We start from the raw sequence: 19183 nt of genomic DNA, 5'->3' as shown, positions 1-19183 counted from the left end.
TCTTCTTAAATGCCATTATAGTGAGGGAAATGACTATAAAACAATGGCACTCCCCCCCCAGACCTGCTCCCCATATGTCTGATGTATCTGCTTACTTAATGGAAATGAGCTTTTATTATTGCTAACAATTAAGAGACAATATAGTTGTGGGAAAGTGAGCTGGTTTTCTGCTCTGTATGGCACATGAACAGCATCAATCTCAGGTAAATTTCAGTTACCAGATTTTTATTATTGGTGATGATACTTGAGCCCTTAGGAACAGACTTCTGATTCCAGGTTGCGTTTGCAGAGCTGGCAGAAAAAAAAAAAAAAGAGGAGAAAGGAAAATCACTTGCTTTGTAAATTGAGTACACTTAGCCTGGAAGACATTGAGAGACACTAATGGTTCATTAAAGCACATTTTCATGATTTTTAAGTTCAAACAAAGTTTGGAGGGAGCGGGGGAATAGTTGTTAATGGTGTTTGTAGAAAAAATATGTCAAGGTATGAGAGGTACCATGATGGATTGTGGGTCTTTCTTTTTAAAACGTGTGACATGTTCTTACTCAGTTACCTGTTTTATGATGTGTTTCTTCTCCTCCAGGACTTCAGCCTCACCCCATCATCTGGTTGCACACACCTGCTTTTCTTACTGCCGCTCCAGCACACTCTCCAGAGGCACAGCTTGTGCTTGGCATTCAGTATAAAACACACTGCAATGGCATTTCTGAGTACCATCATAGTCATGCTGTTTCTACTTCTGGTTACATTACTACAAGAGACTTCTATGTGTCCTGGTTTCAGCTGGGATAGAGTTAATTGTCTTCCTAGCAGCTGGTTCGGTGCTATGTTTTGAGTTCAGTATGCAAAGAATGTTGATAACTGATGTTTTCAGTTGTTGCTAAGTAGTGTTTAGTCTGAAGTCAAGGATTTTTCAGCTTCTCATGCCCAGCCAGCGAGAAAGCTGGGGGGACACAAGAAGTTGGGATGGGACAGAGCCAGGGCAGCTGACCCAAAGTGGCCAACAGGGTATTCCATACCATGTGACGTCACATCTAGTATAGGAACTGGGAAGTGGGGGCGAGGAATCGCCGCTCAGGGACTAGCTGGGTGTCGATCAGCGGGTGGTGAGCAATTGCACTGCGCATCATTTGTACATTCCAATTCTTTTATTATTACTGTTATCATTTTATTAGTATTATCATTGTTAGTTTCTTCTTTTCTGTTCTGTTAAACCATTCTTATCTCAACCCACGACTTTTACTTCCTTTCCCAATTTTCTCCCCCATGCCACTGGGTGGGGGGGAGTGAGTGAGCAGCTGCGTGGTGCTTAGTTGCTGGCTGGGGTTAAACCACGACATATGACTAGCACTTTTTTTATTCCATTTTTTATTGTTGTTGAGGTCATAGTACAAAATAATTCAGAGATTAATTAGTTATTTCTGCATAATTAGTTGTTTCTGCAGATTTGGTGGGACCGTTTAGCACCAGCTGTAATAATGAAATCCAAGCTGTTGTGGTTTAACCACTGGGTTGTTGGTGATTTAAGTCAAAGACACTTGCTAAATGGTTGTTAAGGTGAGTCAGGGGCCTCCCATCCCATGATTTAGCCACATCCCAGACTTCTAAGCAATGTGCACCTGCTGTTTCATTCAGATGCGACATTTCCACCATTACCTCTCTTCTTCCTCAAATGTACATGTTCCTGGGAGGCTCCAGCCTACGGGAAGCAGACACTGCTGCACGGTTTGCAAAGTACCCGTCCCAAGTCTGAAAACATGGAATCAAATGAACTTTGAGGGGAGCTGAGCCATTCCCAGATTCTGGACGTGCCAGGAAATATCTGCTGTGTCTTTGCTCTTCAGCACAACTTGAATGTACAGAGCTAGAGTTGGAAGGTTTGGGGTTTGTTTTTTTCTGCCTGGTAATGCAAAACAATTGTCAGCACCATTTAGCCAGCAAGTTCAGCTGAGATGATGGTGGCAGAGAAGCCAAGCCTGGTGAAATCTGTCCCAGAATGTAATACTGGCACCCTAGTTTGTGCCTATAATATCTGGAGTACAGGAAATGTTGCATGTTTTACTGGAGATCGCTGCCTGTTCTTTCCTGCACTTTTAGTAGTCAAGTGAACGAGACACGGGGATGACAGTAATGTGGCAGGCAGCAAAGGCAGGTTGGGAAGTGACCCCAGCTATGTGTGTGTAGATATGAACAAGAGAGAGTAGAATGTGAAAACCCACATTTTTTAACCTACCCATAACAATAACAAAGGAAAGAACCACAAACAATGGTGCTGGATGTTTCAAAAACAACCCAGCATGGTTGGGGTGTGATTAGTGTAGCACCAGGTGCCTTTTGGTTTGGTCTTACTGGTGATATTTGGGAAAGAACGAAATACTTAGTCAACAGGATGATAAAATGTCAGCTGTACTCACGGGGCTTGTAAATTGGGGAGCTACCAGCTCCACTATTGCTGTGTGGAGTGGTGGGTGTTGGTAATCTCTCAGGATGTTGGTAATTCCTCTCAAGCTGAACATTGCAGAGGTGCAGTTGTCCCCCTAAGATCACAATTTTATGGATTCTGTGACTTGAATATGTTGTTGTATCCTCACTGTGGAAGGCAAAAAGCAGGCGAATAGGCAGGTCTTTATCCCTTTTACAAAGCCATGACTTGCGGTCTCAGACCAATCTATTTCTTCTGGGTCACCGATAATCAACAGCACAAAGCTACGTGTCCTTCTGACTCTTACCAGGAGCCCCAAGGCATCTCCCATGACTTATTGTCTCCTTGCCTTTTGAGACAACTGCGGAGGGGTCCTACTGCCACCCCTCCAGTTCTTTAACATCACCCTTTTAAGGCTTACTTTTCAGAAGTCCCCAAAATATTTATAACTGGAAAGCTGTTTTGTGTATGTTTGTCTGAGGATGCCTGTGGGAACATAGTGGATCATAGAATCGTTTAGGTTGAAAAAGACCTTTAAGATCATTGAGTCCAACCATTACTAATCCTGTTGCGTCATTAGTCCTGGAAAAAGTCTGAAATGCAGCTTTGACTCCCAGTAAAGGCATGTTGGATTGGATAGCATTAGGCTATGTTCCAGTGGAATATAGAGCACAGCATAAAAACGCTTCCTAAAGATGTGCAAAAAGAAAGTTGTCACTCTTGGTGCTTTCGTTTCTCCACTAAGAAGTACCTGTCATACTGAAAGAGCTGTACCATGTAGGTTTGCTCATTAAATAGGGTGTTCAGTTCCTTTGCAATGGACAGTGCTACAAGCAAATTGTGAACTCTTAGTGTCTTCTCTCTAATGCATGATATTCAGGAAAAAATACAGTACCCTACTAGTTAGCCTGGTGTCTGTAGCAGCTTCAGGTATAAAGCAGCTGACAAAATGTCAGTTGATACAATAATGGATAATTTCCTGTGACTACCAACTCTGTGCTAAGTATCAAAATTCTTCCTTTAATGAGACATGAGATTACTGACTATATGACTTGTTTTGTTATCAGTATTAGAACACTACCATGCTTCATTTATGAGTATTTGCATAAATCACCATTCTCATTCTTTAATAGAATGTACAATGCTAAGATCTTAACTTAGGCTAGAGTTGCTTCCTTCCTCATATTTTATGGAGCACATGGACTTGATTTTTAAATTTTTAATTCTAACACATCTTATTAAACGTGCAGGCATAGAGAAGCACCACCAGTCAAAGACATCATTATTATATGCATGGAGGGTTATCTTCTGTCTTTCTACCCTCATCATTCATTAATGATGCACAGAGGCTTGTCATTTGTCTTTTCAATTCTTTGACTTTATTTTATTGCTCATATTTTATGACACATGGAGAGCTCTGTAGCAAGCATTCATCATCAGCCTTACATATCTATGGAAACAGCATCTCTGTTAGGCCAGAAAAAGTACCTTTTGTTCTCTTTGTATTTTGCTTATGAACTTAGTCTAACATCACTTTCTCATTGATGCTGTTTCTTTCAGTCTTTAATTTTCTAAGAAAACTACTAACACAGCTCTGCTGTATGCTGAAAAAGAAGCTAACCCGTACAGCCTCACCTTTATCTCATTTCATAGCTGCTCATACACCCCACTAAGTACGAGGTATATTCATGTGAACCTCAGTTGTAACTCCAGTTTACCATTCAGATAGTGACCTTAGATGTGATTAAGATGCTGCTTAGTCTTTGTAAAACTGCCAGATAGAAATCTCTTCTGCCAACTGTGTTGGGTGTGTGTCTTTGCAAGGCAAGCTGTGGTCCACTGGGAACAGTGAGGAGACTACTAAAGCAGTTCTGACTTCTACATGTCACTTTGGAAAGCCCCCCAAGATACTCTGATCATAGAGTGTTTGGAGCTTTTTAAGTTTTTCAAGTTCAGTTTAAAGAGCTTAATCAAACTTTCTGACACAACTGGCACACATTAACATTTTTCAGCTGTAAACACACAAACCCAGGAATTTCTAATTGCCAGTAATTAAAGTGTGTGGTTGGTTTTGAAATGCTTTCCTATTTTGAAGAAATCTGAAGTGGTACAGCTCCCCAGTGACGTTCCCAAGGAGACAGGCCTGCCTGAGGCTGCCTTGCTGCCTCTCAAAAGGTAATAGGGAAAAAACTGGGCTGTGTACTCATCTTGCATAAACATTTGAGCTGGGGCTACTGTTGTGTGTGTTCATAGCAAAAATTTAGTTGGATGACTCCTTTTTATTAAAAAATTAATTAGCTCACCATGCAAAATATCACTCACTGCCTGATATGACATTTAAAAGGATCCTGGTATGTATCAGTTTTTTACTGAAATGGTTCAAGAGCTCAGAAACACAAACCCAAACTGTCCCAGCAGAATGTGGGTGGATTCCATTGCTTTATTAAAAACATTTACGAGTGAAATGTTCTTTGGACTAGAGCTAGCCCTGAATTACTCTGAAAGGATCCAGAGACCTACCAGTTAGGGGCCAAGTTATATGCATTTTCTCTGAGCTCTTTTGAGCATGGGGTGGGAGGTGCAGTCCTTCTCTGATGCTACAGTGCTTTACCCAAACGCTGACTATGGGAAACAGGGGGCGAAGGCCTCCTGGGGAATATGATAAACTAGAACTGTCTCAGCTTCCTCTGGAGCATCTGGGGATAATGACTGCTAAGAGGAACTTGATAGGGGGCATAGCCTAATCTAATATGGTAATTCCTAGATTTTCATGATAGCTTGATGCTTGACAAAAGCCACTGCTGCTTTTCTCCTTCCATGTGCTCACAGAAGATTCTTGCATAATCTAGCTCGAAAAAAGCAGAGCTTCTGAGCCAGGGCTTGGCAGTCCATTCTCTAGGGATGCACTTGCAAGTATTTTTGCTTCTGAGAGTGGTATTTCTGGTGGCCACATCACAATTCAGTTTTCAAGTGCTTGTCTTTTATTATCTCTCACAGGGTTTCTTGATCTTCCTGTCTCTTCTAGTCAGTTAAAAAATACGGTAAGAGCAGCCTTTATTGTGGTATTCTGGCACTTCTGTTTTCAGTTTCAGCTATAGGGAGGAAGCCCAGAAGGAAAAATGCCTTTTTTTGTTATTTTTGGAAGAAGTTAACCGTTTGGAGCCTGAATTGGTTCAGCAAGTGCAGAATGGGGTGATGTTTCTTACTCTGAAGATTCAGTTGAAAAAATTAGACATAATCTAAAGTTTCTGCACGTACACCAACATGAAATGAATTAAAAAGATTTAATATTTAGGTCATTAAAATGTGTTCCGTTGCAGTGCTAGCAATCCAGTAACACAAGCAGGACCTTCTTTTACAGGTTGACCACTCAATAAATTCACATTTCTTTGGATTACTGTAATGCGTGGGCAGAGAATGGGTGAGACCATGAGAAAATGTGAGGCAAGGGGCATTATGGACCCATCTGAATTTGATTCCTTACCTGCCATCTTTTATCTCTGCTTCTGCTCCAGGTCAAAGAATTATACTTATGATACAGCAGAAGTGCTATAGTTAACATGTGTACTAGGACTATGATTGCTTTCACTGTAAATGTCATGTTTCCTGTGGCCAGTGAAATTAGTAAACATATTAAAGACATATCTGACATCCTGACAAATGGGAGAGAGAGTAGTTTACCAAGAAGATTAGGTTTATAACTAAGTACTTAGAGGGAAAGTGTGTTGGAGGATTAAATTAAAACTGCTAAATTCTGGTCACCTCATTATTCTAAGACATTCAGTATGTGTTCTCCAGTGTCCATTTCCTGCTAGCTATGCACAGAGTCACCTATCAAGAGGAAAGAAACTGAGTGCATTTCCATGCAACATGGATTGGAAAAGAACAAGAATCAGAAGCTTAACAAAGCATTTATTGCCTAATAAGAAGAATCAATGCATAACTTTTATTTTATTGATTTGTGTTTTATTTTGCATTCTTCCAACAAGGGAGCATGGGGGTAGGGGGTTTTGACAATACAGGATCAGCTCTGCTCTGCTCTGCTAGTGGTGGACATACATTCTGCAGTGCTTTGTGTCACTGTGATAAAATGACTCAGGTGTTAGCAATTCTGCTACTTCCTTTAGAAGACTGTTTCACAGCTGAATAAACATTACTACAGGAGTTCTTCCTCCTGTGCTTTAATTCAGAGAAGTGAAAAGGACTGTGGTCCCCCTCATTCTGTAGGGTAGAATCATGTTGGGATCTTTGGGAAACAATGTGAAGGTGTTTGGAGGGGAAAAGGAGAGAGTCTAAATGTGTGGGAGAGAAAATCTGTACTGAGGATTTATGCTTTTAAAACTAAACCAGACAGTAGTAGAATGAAAGTAAAATGTCCATTCTAATGAAGGCAGCTGCAGAATATCAGACAGATGGCAATTATGGGATGGTGATGTTTTCATTTATACTTCTGCTTCCAGAAGAACCCACTTGTAGGCAGAATCCATTGACTGTCAACACTAAATACTCAGCTTGCAGTCAAGCAAATTGCTTTTTAAACAATAAAGTCTTGGAAGACCAGGACTCTGAAGTGTCCTGCTTAGAGCTTTTCCATGGCATTTTTCAAATTCCAACTCTGACACTTGGAAGTCCAGACCAGAGTTCCCCCATTAGACTTCCAGAAACCCACGGAGTAATTTTACAGGGATTTACTCAGGAAGTGGCCATGCGTCTGCCTCAGCTCTGCAGGGACAGGTTCTAGCTTCAGGGCTAGAAGCAAGTCCCTTAGAGTCTGAGCAAATTGCTAGAAATATGGGATTACATGGTCTTGGTAAAAGTTGCTTGCAACCTGGATCCAGGGGGTATCTGCCCTGCTTCTCTTGTATCCCAGGGTAATGAAAATGTTTCCACTTAGAGTATTTTAATGAGCATAATTACACACACTTGCTGTGTGTAGTTTGTAATGCTCTGACTTCTCATCTCATGTTTGCAAAGCCACAAAGCAGAATGCTATTTTTAGATGGAGACAGTCTTGGATTCATACTGAATATAAATATTTATAAGAATATGAAGCCCAAATAATTCAAGAATGTTAAATTCATCTAAATACTTCCAACACATGGGTGAAGTTAGTTGGCAAGTAAAAAAGGTGAAAGTTAATTTCTCCGTTCTCTTACAACAGAATTTGCTGAAGTCACAGTTAATATACATTTTCCAGACTTGTATTTACTCAAAGATCATCTATACTAAAGGCAGAAAAAGAGACATTCTAAAGATTTGGCTTTATAATCTATTTTGTGTCCTCTGTGTCAACCAATGCAAGATGGTTTTCTCTCCAGGCAGCAAGTGCTAGTGAAGGCATCACAAGCGTCTGAAGTGATACTAAGATCTATCAAAGTTTGTTACAGCCAACTGTGAGTGACTTTCAGACACTTCTGCAGTACACATCACCTGGAACCGTGTGTAACTGAAAAGCTTTAATGCTTCCACTCTGGAGGTATGAGAGTCAGGTTTTCTTCTGAAAAGGTTCCTTGCTAAGGTGTCAGGAGAAAGGAACCATGCTAAGTGTCATCAGACTTGGAAAGTGTGCATGGGATTGTGACACAATGAAATACGGTGAAAGAAAGAAATTGCAATTTATTCTCCTTGTTCCAAACTTAAAATTAATCCAAGATAAGCAAGACCTTTACTCCACTTACACTGACAGCAGAAATACTTAGGGGAGTCCCATTATACATATGCTGTACACCATGAAGGGAACACGCTTGGAGGGCAGCTAGTGCTACCCCTCAGTTTTGCAAGCTCTTTTGTGACCCAAATGCTACGCTGGTAGCTCTGTGCTTCCTTTGACTGCATATGGTGAGTGTGTCAAATACCACATCACTGAACCATGAGAAGAAGATGCAAGAGTGATGGCTGTTTATAACTGCCAGGTAGGCTGTGTTTTCTCAGGTGCTTGAGTTGCTCATTAAGAGCACATGTGGTGATGAAAAGTCTTATGCTACAGGCTTGTGAGCTCTTACGAGCATGGACTACCTCAAAATAAGGGTGTCAAGGTGAGCTGGCTAACTACATATCATTCACTTGCATTAAGCAGTGAAATACAAGCTCTGCAGTTGGTATTCACAGTCAAGGTAGGAAATGTTAATGTCAATTAATGTACATACAGTCATGGTGAATAATGCCAGATCTGATCCTAATTCTAGTAATGAACTTATCAAGTTCATACTGAACTTACTGAGTTCACAGGTCAATCAGTTGCTGTCAAAGTGGTCTAAAGGCATCGTCCAGCTCTGGCAGCCCCTGAACCACCAACTCTTAGAAGCTTGTAAAGTTTATACAAGGAAAAATCATGCTATGCGCTTATTGTCTCTCATGTTCTTCTCTAGACATGTACTCCTGACCACCAGGGACAGCCACAATAGAGCTAGATGGGACTTTTTCTTTGAACTGTCATGGTGTTTCTTATGTTCTTAAGCTAAAGGCATCCATTTAAATTTTATCCAAGAAGGGATGTGAATACAAGGGTTGAGAAACAGGAAATGCCTCTTGGCATGAACTTGGGAATGTTTTTGTGTGTGTCCCAGAGAATTTCATTGGGAGTGACACCACTTTGGAGAGAGATTCAGTTTCTCAGACTTAGCAGAAACGCACCACACTAGTCTTTTTAGATCAAGATCACTTTCTGTTGTACCAGTCAGTAAATTGGAAGCAGACCTGAGTATAGTATTCTATACTACGTTGGTTTGAGAGAAGCATTCTGCACTAACTCGGCCCCTTCAGGCTGGCTTACAGGGTCAGCCTTACATAGGGCGCTCTGAGATTTCCAGTCTGTAGAGCTTCCTCGGTCACACTGTGGTAGGATGTTGTTGTACAGCATCTGCATCCAACTATCCTGCATGCACTAGTGCAGGTCAGAGGGGCAATAGAAGAGATCAACTCAGTTTTTGGAAATACCAACAGTTGTTAAGAAGGATCTTTTTGTTCTAGGAAAACCTGAAGGACGGTCCAAGATTGCCCTGAACAGTTGGCCAAAATTTAATGTTTGGATTTTGAGCTCCTCAGAGCATGGACTTTATGTCTCCGTTTATCTGCAGAATGCCTTTCAGCACCTTATTAAAAAATGCAAATATTTATAACCTCTAGCCATTCCCTTTGTGCTTGTCTAACCATGAACAAAACATTCCTCTCTCATCCCTCATTCTCATCCTTATTCTTACCCATTCTCAACTTCTTACTCAGACATGGAGGACCGACAGTCTTTTCAGGTCTTCTGTGGTAAGAAATGTTCTTTCTGACTCTTCTGTTCGTCTGTATAAGCTCAGTGAAATTAATGGACAGGGCCATGTAGCATGGGCAAGCAATGAATGAAACAAAGGCCTGGCTTACTGCTTGTAACTGGCTGTGAGAGAAAAGCAAGCGGATGAACTTTAGGTATGCAGCAGAATGACGATCCCACTAGGTATTCTGCTGTCGGGTACTATCTGGGATGCAACTTCAAAGAGGAAAAGAAGCAGTCACTACAAACAGATGATTATAAAGTTGTTTTATAACTGCCTAGCATAGCTTTTAGTAAATTAGGGAGAGATCCTTTTCTTTAATGCTTGGTGACACATGCACAAAACCCCCGGCACATCTGATTTCTAAGACTTCGAATGATGGCAAGTATTTCTCTTCCATCCAGAACATAAATAAATATGAAAATGCCTCTTTATCTAATACTCATTATGGTCTCAGTTCTGAGCAATATGGAGGAGATTAAAGCCTGATGCTTCTGTGTACAGCCTAAGGCACTCTCACAGTGAGAGGATGGTGGTCCCCTTGTTCCATGTACTGTTCCAAATTCCATAAATGTCTCTGTCACTGCTGTCACCTGCTACCATGTAAAGATCAGTCTAGTTCTGTGCATCAACTTAGCTAAGTGCTTGTTCTTATTAGCCTGAACAGTGACAATTTGTTATCGCGGGCTGCTCTGGGACATTTCCCTCTCCAGTAGTACATTGTTTGCCAAATCTACGTGTTACTGCAGTTGTCTGTGCAATGCAGACTGCTTGTGAGGATAAAGCTAGTTTTTTAAACTTGAACGCTTTGTAGCTGAAGGCGAAATTCTGTTCTCAGTTACATCTGATCAGATCAAGGCTAGATTTTAGTCAAGTCATACAAATACCCCCACTCCTTCGTTTACATCAGGCTAATTGTAGGCAGAATTGATCACTCAGCCTTGGATGTCTTTTGTTGATTGAAATATAACAAAACATCTTTTCCGTTAGTTTTATTTGTAGAGTTTCATATGAACATTAAAGCCATCTAGGTGTTTTGAGCACCATTAAAGTCACTTAAGAAAACAATAAAGTTAGTTTCTGGGTGAAGGATAGCAGGGCCATTTGATGGAGCAAACCAAATGCTTTTGGAGTCACTTCTATCATAGCAAGCCTCGGGCAGCTGCATTCCTAGCAATGAGTTTTGGCTAGATGCGTGAAACTGGACCAGTGAACCTCACAGAGGCACACGGAAGCTTTACGTCTCCAAGAGCACTCTGTTGTGGTGGCTGCTATACATCCTTAGCAATCAGTGGGGAGGAACATGTACTTAACATTTCCCTGCCTTCTTTTGCTACCTAGTTCTCTGGAGAAATAGAACAATTCTCTTACAAGGCAACAAAGCATTCATTTTTAAGCAAGCAAGACATTGGTAAACCAAACATGACCAAGAACTGAACTGCACAAATTACTTCAGTTCCTGGCCATCCCTATGGTCGCTGATAGGTTTCTGAGTTATAGCTATGCAGTCCTCCGAGACAGGACCATCATTTCCCTAAATGATTTGCTGCATCAGGTGTCCATAAGTAGATACATCTACGGGGATGTCCTCAGCTGGTGTAACTCAAAATGAGCTCCATTAAAGTCAAAGGAAATTGAAATCACTTGAGCTACCTAGATTTGCAGCAGCTGAAAAATCTAAGTGATAATCTGTATTTCAAATGGAGCTAAGGTTTCTTTTCCCGCACTCACAAAAGATTGCTTTCACTTAGGATGAGTTAGTTAGGAACACTGGAGTGCATTTGAGTCTTTGTTGAAGGCATTATCTGCTACAAAGTAAGTTTTACTCAATATAGGATATTTTTTTAGTATCAGTTTTCCTGTGTGTTTCAAAGACAACATGAGTAATGTAGAATTTTTATAGTGGTTTTACTCTCCTTGTTCTTTTCTCCCATTAGAGAACAGAAGATGTTTACAGATCTCTATTACAAAATTTAATTTCAAACAGAAATATTCTCCATTTTCTGCTTTAAATATGTAGCTAGTTCTGTTCTAGTTGCTAACTGAAAAAAGGTTTGTTTATATTTTGGAATAATTAGTGTCAATATCATGTAGTGAAAAAGTTATGAAAATGAAACTACCTAACATATCTTCACTTAAGTCAGCAGCCCTGTACTAGTTTATACTAGTTCAAATTTCAAACACGTGTAGCAGGCAAGAAATTAAGTAACTAGACATCTTTCTTTAAATGGGATATAATAAGCTTTACGGATCAACATTATAAAAATAGTGGACAATTAATTATTGGTTTCAGGCTACTGAATAATAAACCATTTGTGGGACTCAGAGGAATTTGGTAGCAATTATATCTCTCTCAAAAGGAAGTGTTGTTTTTTGTGGGTCAGGTTTGTAGGTATCTTGTACCTTTCTCTTACCTAGCAGGTCGTAGACAAAGCTGAAATACGAGAGCAGAGGCAAGTGACTGCACGTTTCTGGGCCTATGTGCTTTTGGGATGTCTTGGTGATAAACTGATATGACCATTTGGCAATCTTAAACAAACCTCAGAAAGTAAAGCCAAACTTCTGACGTGGCAACTTGAAAATGTGTGAGGGTTTTTCATTAGGTTAATTGAATCTTTTGAGGTGTGCAAGTCTGGTTATGGATAAATCATGATTGTGGCATTTCTTTAACGCTCTTATGATTGAGCCTGGGCTGATTATTATTATTATATGTTGTAGTTCTGCCAGGAGACCCTGGAGGTACTGCAGGCAATGTATCTGGACTTCTCAACATTTGAGAAGAAAAGAAAACAAATGTGTGGGATGGAATGTTTCCTAATGAAATACCATGTCTCAAGTATTTTGTTTCTGTTTCAATTGTATCTTGTAGTGGGGATTGATGTACTCTCAACATAAAGAAGTTCAGACTTCAGTCAAAGCAGCTGATTCTGAACCCATGTGTTTTGATTAGTAATTATTCCTCATTTCCTCTGAGCAGTTTATTTGGGTTACTTCTAATTATGAAGAGTATCAACACTAGGCTGCTTATGTGGGCAACATAAAAGATACTATGATGGGGGCTTTTTAAATTTGTTTTTTTCACTGCTTCAAGCCTTAATGTAGACTCCTCTGCCTTCAGCCCACTGGGCCTTTAGGAGCCAGTTTGGCTTTCCAGACTCGGGTCTCTGTTGAGAGAACACGGTAATAAATTACTTCAGGATTTTGGGAAGCATAAACTTAATGTGTATTTCTTAATGACTGTAAGGGAGACTAAATTCTCAAAATGAAATGGGCATTGCTAGGTGAGCAAAACAGAGAGAATTCCTGACTGTATTTTCAGTTTTGCTGTATACACATAAGGGAAGACATGCTCATTCGTAAAGCTAACTTTACCTAAACCACTGTCAGTAACTGCGTATCTACAGTTCTGGAGCTGAAATGTGTATTTTGTGTTGGCTCAGTTTGAAAACCAGGAAGTCTTGGAAATAGTCTTGAAAGTTATTGTGTTACTATTGCATTTGCAATTTACAGTGCATAAGTATTAATCTCTGCTAGACTTGGGGTGTGGGTTTCTATGCAGGGGTAGAACACTGCTTAGTTTAACTGGGAATAAATTCAGGATTATTTTCTATGTGGTTCAATAGTGGATGCAGTGTGCATTATGAGGACTAGAATGTGAGGCACCGCTCATTCATTTACACTACCATTTAAAATCATTTTGCCTGAATCCAGAAGTTATGAAACTTGGTTGATGGAGAGGGATAGAATTCAGGAATTGGAGTTTTCCAAGTTCTGAAAGTTGACAGTTGCAAACAGTTTTCTGACTCTGAAGAAAATTCTTTTGTTTTGATCTTTTGAGGCAATAAAAGATCCAGTCTTGTAGCTGTGAGTCAATCAGTAGATTTTGGTTGTTTGGTGGGTTTTTTGGTGTTGTCCCCCTGCACCCTGTGCTACAAGATCATTCAGAGCTGAAGTGTACCTGGAACTATACAGAGCTTATGTGGGTCACCTGTATTTTATACCTGAACAAACCTGGTATGCTCCAGCACAGAGGGATTACAGATCTCTTAATCTGAAACTCAGTAACTGCTGGGGATTACCTTTCTTGCAGTGTTTAATTTACAGCTTCATAGCGTGGACATTTGATTTCAGTTAACGAATGACATAGGTTCCCTAGCATATATTGGTCCTTTTGCCTACCAAAAATAGGTTATTGTGTAATTCTTTGAACACAGTGGTCAAGCTCAAACATAAATCTACTGTAACCCTATGTTAGTTTTCTGAAGGTGTTAATCAAAAGCCCACTGAAATCACATGAGAATAATGCTGTAAATCATTCTTCAGACAAAAAGCAAGAAAAGAAATTCCCAACTCTTCTCAATACTTTTCTATATTTAGGTTATTTTTAAAAAAAATTACTTTAGAAGGTTAATTGTGGCCTTTTGGGGATGTAGATGAATGCCAGTACAGTTTGAGAAAGTTAACCCACTCGGTCCATGAAAGCACTTGACATGACCTTTGGGATTTTTTGCATCTCCTTTTATTGCTGTTGCTGGGCCAGTAAGAGTTGTTGTTTTTCAGATTTTTACATACTAGTCTGTGCAATTTCTATTGTCTGTATTGTACCTTACTGTTTTTTGTTTCCTCCATGTGAATCCATTTCGGTTTGCACCTAAATTAGTCTGCTGTTGTGCATTATAGTGCAGTTTTATTACTGATCTGCATGTCAGAGGAGTTTAAGTGGGCATGATGTGCTGTGACAGATCTTGTAGCTGGTGTGGTTGGGTGGGGTGGTTTGCTTGTGTTTGGGTTTTTTTTGTTTTTTAAAGGAACATTTTCTATTCAAAAAGGAAAAAGGGGAGGGGGGGAAGAAAGGTTAATATGTCAAATGGCCGTATCCATTAAGAAAGTCTGGGTGTTTCTTTGCAAGTGAAACTAAACTCTAGGTTATAGCTGCCTACATACATAACCAGAGGAAGGGAAGCCAATAAATTAATTTGACTGTAATAGTTCACCAGAAATTTAAACCGTTCTGAGTTCCTAACATGAAGATGTCTTCCAGGCTCTGGTTAATGCAGGTGATCACTGTGCCACAGCCCACGAAGTGGTTTCTGGCCTTACACCAGCTGCAGTTATGAGGTGACAGCATTTCTCCCCTGCAGTTGCGCTTTGCTTTTGGGGTGGGAGGCGTAAGACGGTATTTCATTTGGAAGGAATGTCCTGGTGGGAAGCAGCTTTCAGGCAATGTGCGACAAACGTCTAGCTAAATAAATTGCTGTACGCTTGCCAAAATTGCAAAGCAATTTAACGTGCCTCTGCAAAGCTGGGCAAGTGTTAAAAGTTTGTATTATCAACAGCAACAAAAAAAGAAGTGTGAAGGAAATTAAATGGCACTTTTCCATGGCTGTTCACATGTGAAGGGGATAGAGGAATTGAGAAGTCTTATAATATTTTCAGTAATTGGCCAGTACAACTACAACTCTCTCTTCTCTGAAATTTAGGTCAGTGCCTGACAGTTCAGGGTCCTGTAATGGACACCCTAAACCTTGGCTCTGTTTAACATCAAATCCAAACTCTCTGATTTAGGCCTGTCCTTGGGCTTCTGGAGTTTGTTATTTCAGCCCATCAGACAGTTCAGGTCAGATGGGACATTTTCTGGTGTAAAACTAGTATGGGATAGAGGGATTTAGTTTATCTGCAGGATTATTTTATATGTATATATTGACTTTAAAGACAGGCCATCTTTAAATATTTTACTACAGCACAGAGGAAAATATTTGGCATAGTGATAGTAATGGAAATCAAAACTTGGAGGGCTCTGTACCTGAGTGTTGTCTTGTTACTTACAGCAATCTATGCAGCTTCTGTGCCTCTGTTTCAAAAACTATTAAAGCAGATACGAGGGCATTTTAAACTTAAGGTACTTTAAGGTATAAAGTGGGCAGCTCAAAAAGGGATGCTGTTGAGCATGAAGAAACACTGCAGAGTATGATGCTCGTCATGGGAACCAGCACTTTGAAATCCCAGGCTGAAAGACATTATATAGCCACAGAGTTGTTTTAGTAAATATTTATGATCCAAAGTTGTTTTCTGTTTGGGTATTTTCCTGAGAGCTTCGAAGAGCCTTTCTGTGTATTTATTTCCTTTTTAAAAGCAAAAAGCCTATGTATGTATTTGGTTTTTCTTTAAAAGGAAAAAAATAAAAGCAAAGTAAAACATGTTTGAAATGCTGTAATGCAGCAGTTTCTCCTTTGCTCTTGTCATGATGGTTTCTGTTCCATAAGCCTCTTGATGCCAAATCCAGGCAGGTGGGTAAATGCTGAATGAGGGGAAGAAATAGTGTTAGGGCTTTGCCATTTGACTTGGAGTTCCCTACTAGCGTGGCACAGAAAATCCATGGCTTGGCAGGTCTGTATACTGTTACTTAACACATCGTAAATGCTCTAAAGTGCCCTTCCTAAGGTCAGATATCTGCAGTCAACTCCAGGGTGATATTTCACAAACATTCTGAAAGAATGAGTGTGAAAAACAAAGGCTGGTTTTGAAAGTGCTTTAGTAGCCCAAATTAATCGTAACTCCCAGTAACTGTGACGCAGTTTTGCTTTGGGGGCTGGATTAACTCTGGGTAAGAGCAGCTCTCCTGGTTTTCAGATTGCCAGCTGGCTACAGCCGATAGAAATGTTCATGGGTCTTGAACTAATTCCTGGATTGGATGTTGCATTTTAAGTGGTGTTTGATCATTTCCGTACTTAGCACAAGGCTGTAAGGTTTGGACTCACTGAGATAGAGATACTGCTGTGTATACAGCTGGGAGGCCGGCAGGACGGAGCAGTCCCTGCTGTATGGGCACAGTCCCAGCCCCAAATGTTGCAGGGAAACCCTTCTGTGAGTAGCCTGCTCTCACTCTCCCACTCTTATCTTCAGGCTTCACCAATAACTGTAAACAGCTTGACTAGAAAACCAGCAGAGTTTCAGGAAGACTTTTGATTTCAGGTATGAAGGCGGTCAGGCATCATAATGTGGTATAAAAGAGTATTTTAACTTTTGCTTGTCCCAAAGATGTCAGTGGGATTTCACTCCTTACCTGAATCAGGATTTGTAGTGTGAATGTCTCGTTCTTCAGATTGTCTCCATGTGAGATTACCTGACCTCCAGCAAAAAAAAAAAAAATAATTGTCAGTGGCATTGTGAACTTGCCATGAGGGTCTGTATTGACATGTGGCTCTGGAGTACCCCATCTGCGAGCAGGGGGTAGAGAGGGAGTGACATTTAAAGCCCAGTGACACACAGTCAAGGAGCATTACAATGCTTATGACGCTTTCGACCAAACGCACGAGAGATGCTCCTATGTGTTGAGTTGGCTCCATATGGCCAGCGCTCATAACCCTTAACAGATCTGGTGGAGCTCGTTACGTTTCCTCTTACCGTGGCAAGTATCTCCGTTAGCTGCTCCCACACTTGGGGAGAATGGCAATATGGACCTTCCCTTCCTATTTGTCAGGCTCATGCTTTATCCTTTACCTGAAGTGTGCTGAAGGCTTCATTACAGTTTGACAGGTCTGCTTTATCCTGAATGGAAGGGAAAAGGAGGTGGCTTCCCACCAGTTCTCAAAATGTGTGTGTCCACATGGGAAAGACATTATGAAGAAAAGGGGAGAAAACTCTGCTTTAAAATATTTCCAAAGTTCATCTTCCTGTGGAATATTGCCTAACCGAATCCAACCATAAAGGAGTGATTGGTCAGGGTATCCTTGAATTAATAAATGAGATTTTTTTGGTATTCTGAGGATTCTTGACTGAAATGATGTCATGTAAAACTGATGTTCCAGGGCTAAAAGACAAGGGTAGGGTGGAACTTTGCCCTTTTTTTAGATTAAAGAAATCAAGGTCATCTAAATGAATTCAGGGAATTTATTACAATGAAGAGAGACATCAAAGCATGGCATAACTTTGTCTTCACAACATTTGTAAAATTCAATATTAAAGTCATTCAACTTAGGGAATAAAATTTGATGTGTGCACATGTCAAATGCTGTAATTCCTCAATCAATATCATGAAACTGAGCTTTTTCAGCATTTGATCAAAGGTTAACTGCACAGGTTTCACTTTTGTCTATATTAACCCGTTTTCTTCTTTGCATGTCCTGTAGGGCTTTCGCTAACAACATGGTTCAAAGTCTTTAACAAACCCTGAAATAAATAGTCTCAAACTGGCAGGTCTGGTCAACCTCTAGAGAGAAGTTTTACTTCTACCTACTGCCCCTAATTTTGTTTTATGACCTTCAGAAGAGAAGAAAATATTTGGGAATCTTTAAGGGATATTTTTAGGGTTGTTTCTGCTGCTTCTATTGGGGATACATTGCATTTTATTTTGAGAGTCCCTATTGAAATCCCCTAGAATTTGTCTCTTAAATGCAGCTAGAGAAACAAGATGCATAGGATCCATCTGCAGAAAACGCTGAAATAGATAGAATTCAAAATAATCTGGGAACAAGGAAGAAGTTTGGCCTCCATGCTGCTTGTGCTGGCTTGGGGGGGATTGTCTGTCCAGAAATTCATCCTGACTGCAGGTTGCCATATGTACACGTATAGTAGTTGTGTTCCACAGCAGGGTTATAAAAGGATTTGTGGGCACTGGAGAACTAGTTTGGGGTCCAGCTTGTTTAAGAGTTCACACACTGTGCTCCACTGAATTGCAGGACTGAAGTTTGTTCCTGAACTATTCCCTTTTGGAAGTGCTATTTTTACATTTGAAAGGAGTACTTTGGGCCTCCCGGGGAATACAAACTACTGATACCATAAATCTGAAGGAGAAAAGCAACCCTAGAGTACTGGTCCTATGCCTTATTTCTTCTGGTCTGGTACTATTGAACTCCCCATTTCTCCTGTCCTATTGCTTCCTGACTTGCATCTGATAGTGCTTTTTTTTTTCTTTCTATTTTTTTACTATTTTGATCCCCCCCCACCTCTTCAAGAAAATTCTAACCTTTTTCTCTTTGATGTTGTCAAGAAGCATGATGCAGAGCCTGTTGTAGACAGAGGGTGGAACCAATCTTGCCAGAGACTGTAAAGCATCTTTCTATATTCCATCACTATGTATAAGATAGGAGTGTTGTAAAAAAGCTTGTGACTGTAGAGATTGTATTAAGTTACATTTTTAAGGAATAAAATCAACTGGATTTATCAGTTTGCATAGTTGGGTCACATCAGAGGAATCGCTGCATTCTTTGGATGGATGCAAACTCAGCAAAACATGTATGGGACTGATCCCTTTTGGTCTACTAACTCCTCTCCCAAAAGTCTGACTTTAGTCTACAGTGAATAAAGTATTTTACCCATGGGTACGGTATAGAAGCAATCTCTTAGTTACAAAACCATGCTGTCACTGCTCTGAAACTAGGAATCATTTAGCAGCACTGTTTATCAGGAGGTCAAACATCACATGAAGCTGTTATTGCTTCCAGTATTTATATCACTATATTGATTTTTATTCTTCCTTCATTTCCTTCCAAAAGTTAAGAAA

The sequence above is a fragment of the Aquila chrysaetos genome, chromosome 9 (assembly GCF_900496995.4).
Source record: "Aquila chrysaetos chrysaetos chromosome 9, bAquChr1.4, whole genome shotgun sequence".
In the NCBI taxonomy this organism is placed as follows: domain Eukaryota; kingdom Metazoa; phylum Chordata; class Aves; order Accipitriformes; family Accipitridae; genus Aquila; species Aquila chrysaetos.
This window is presented reverse-complemented; position numbering follows the sequence as displayed.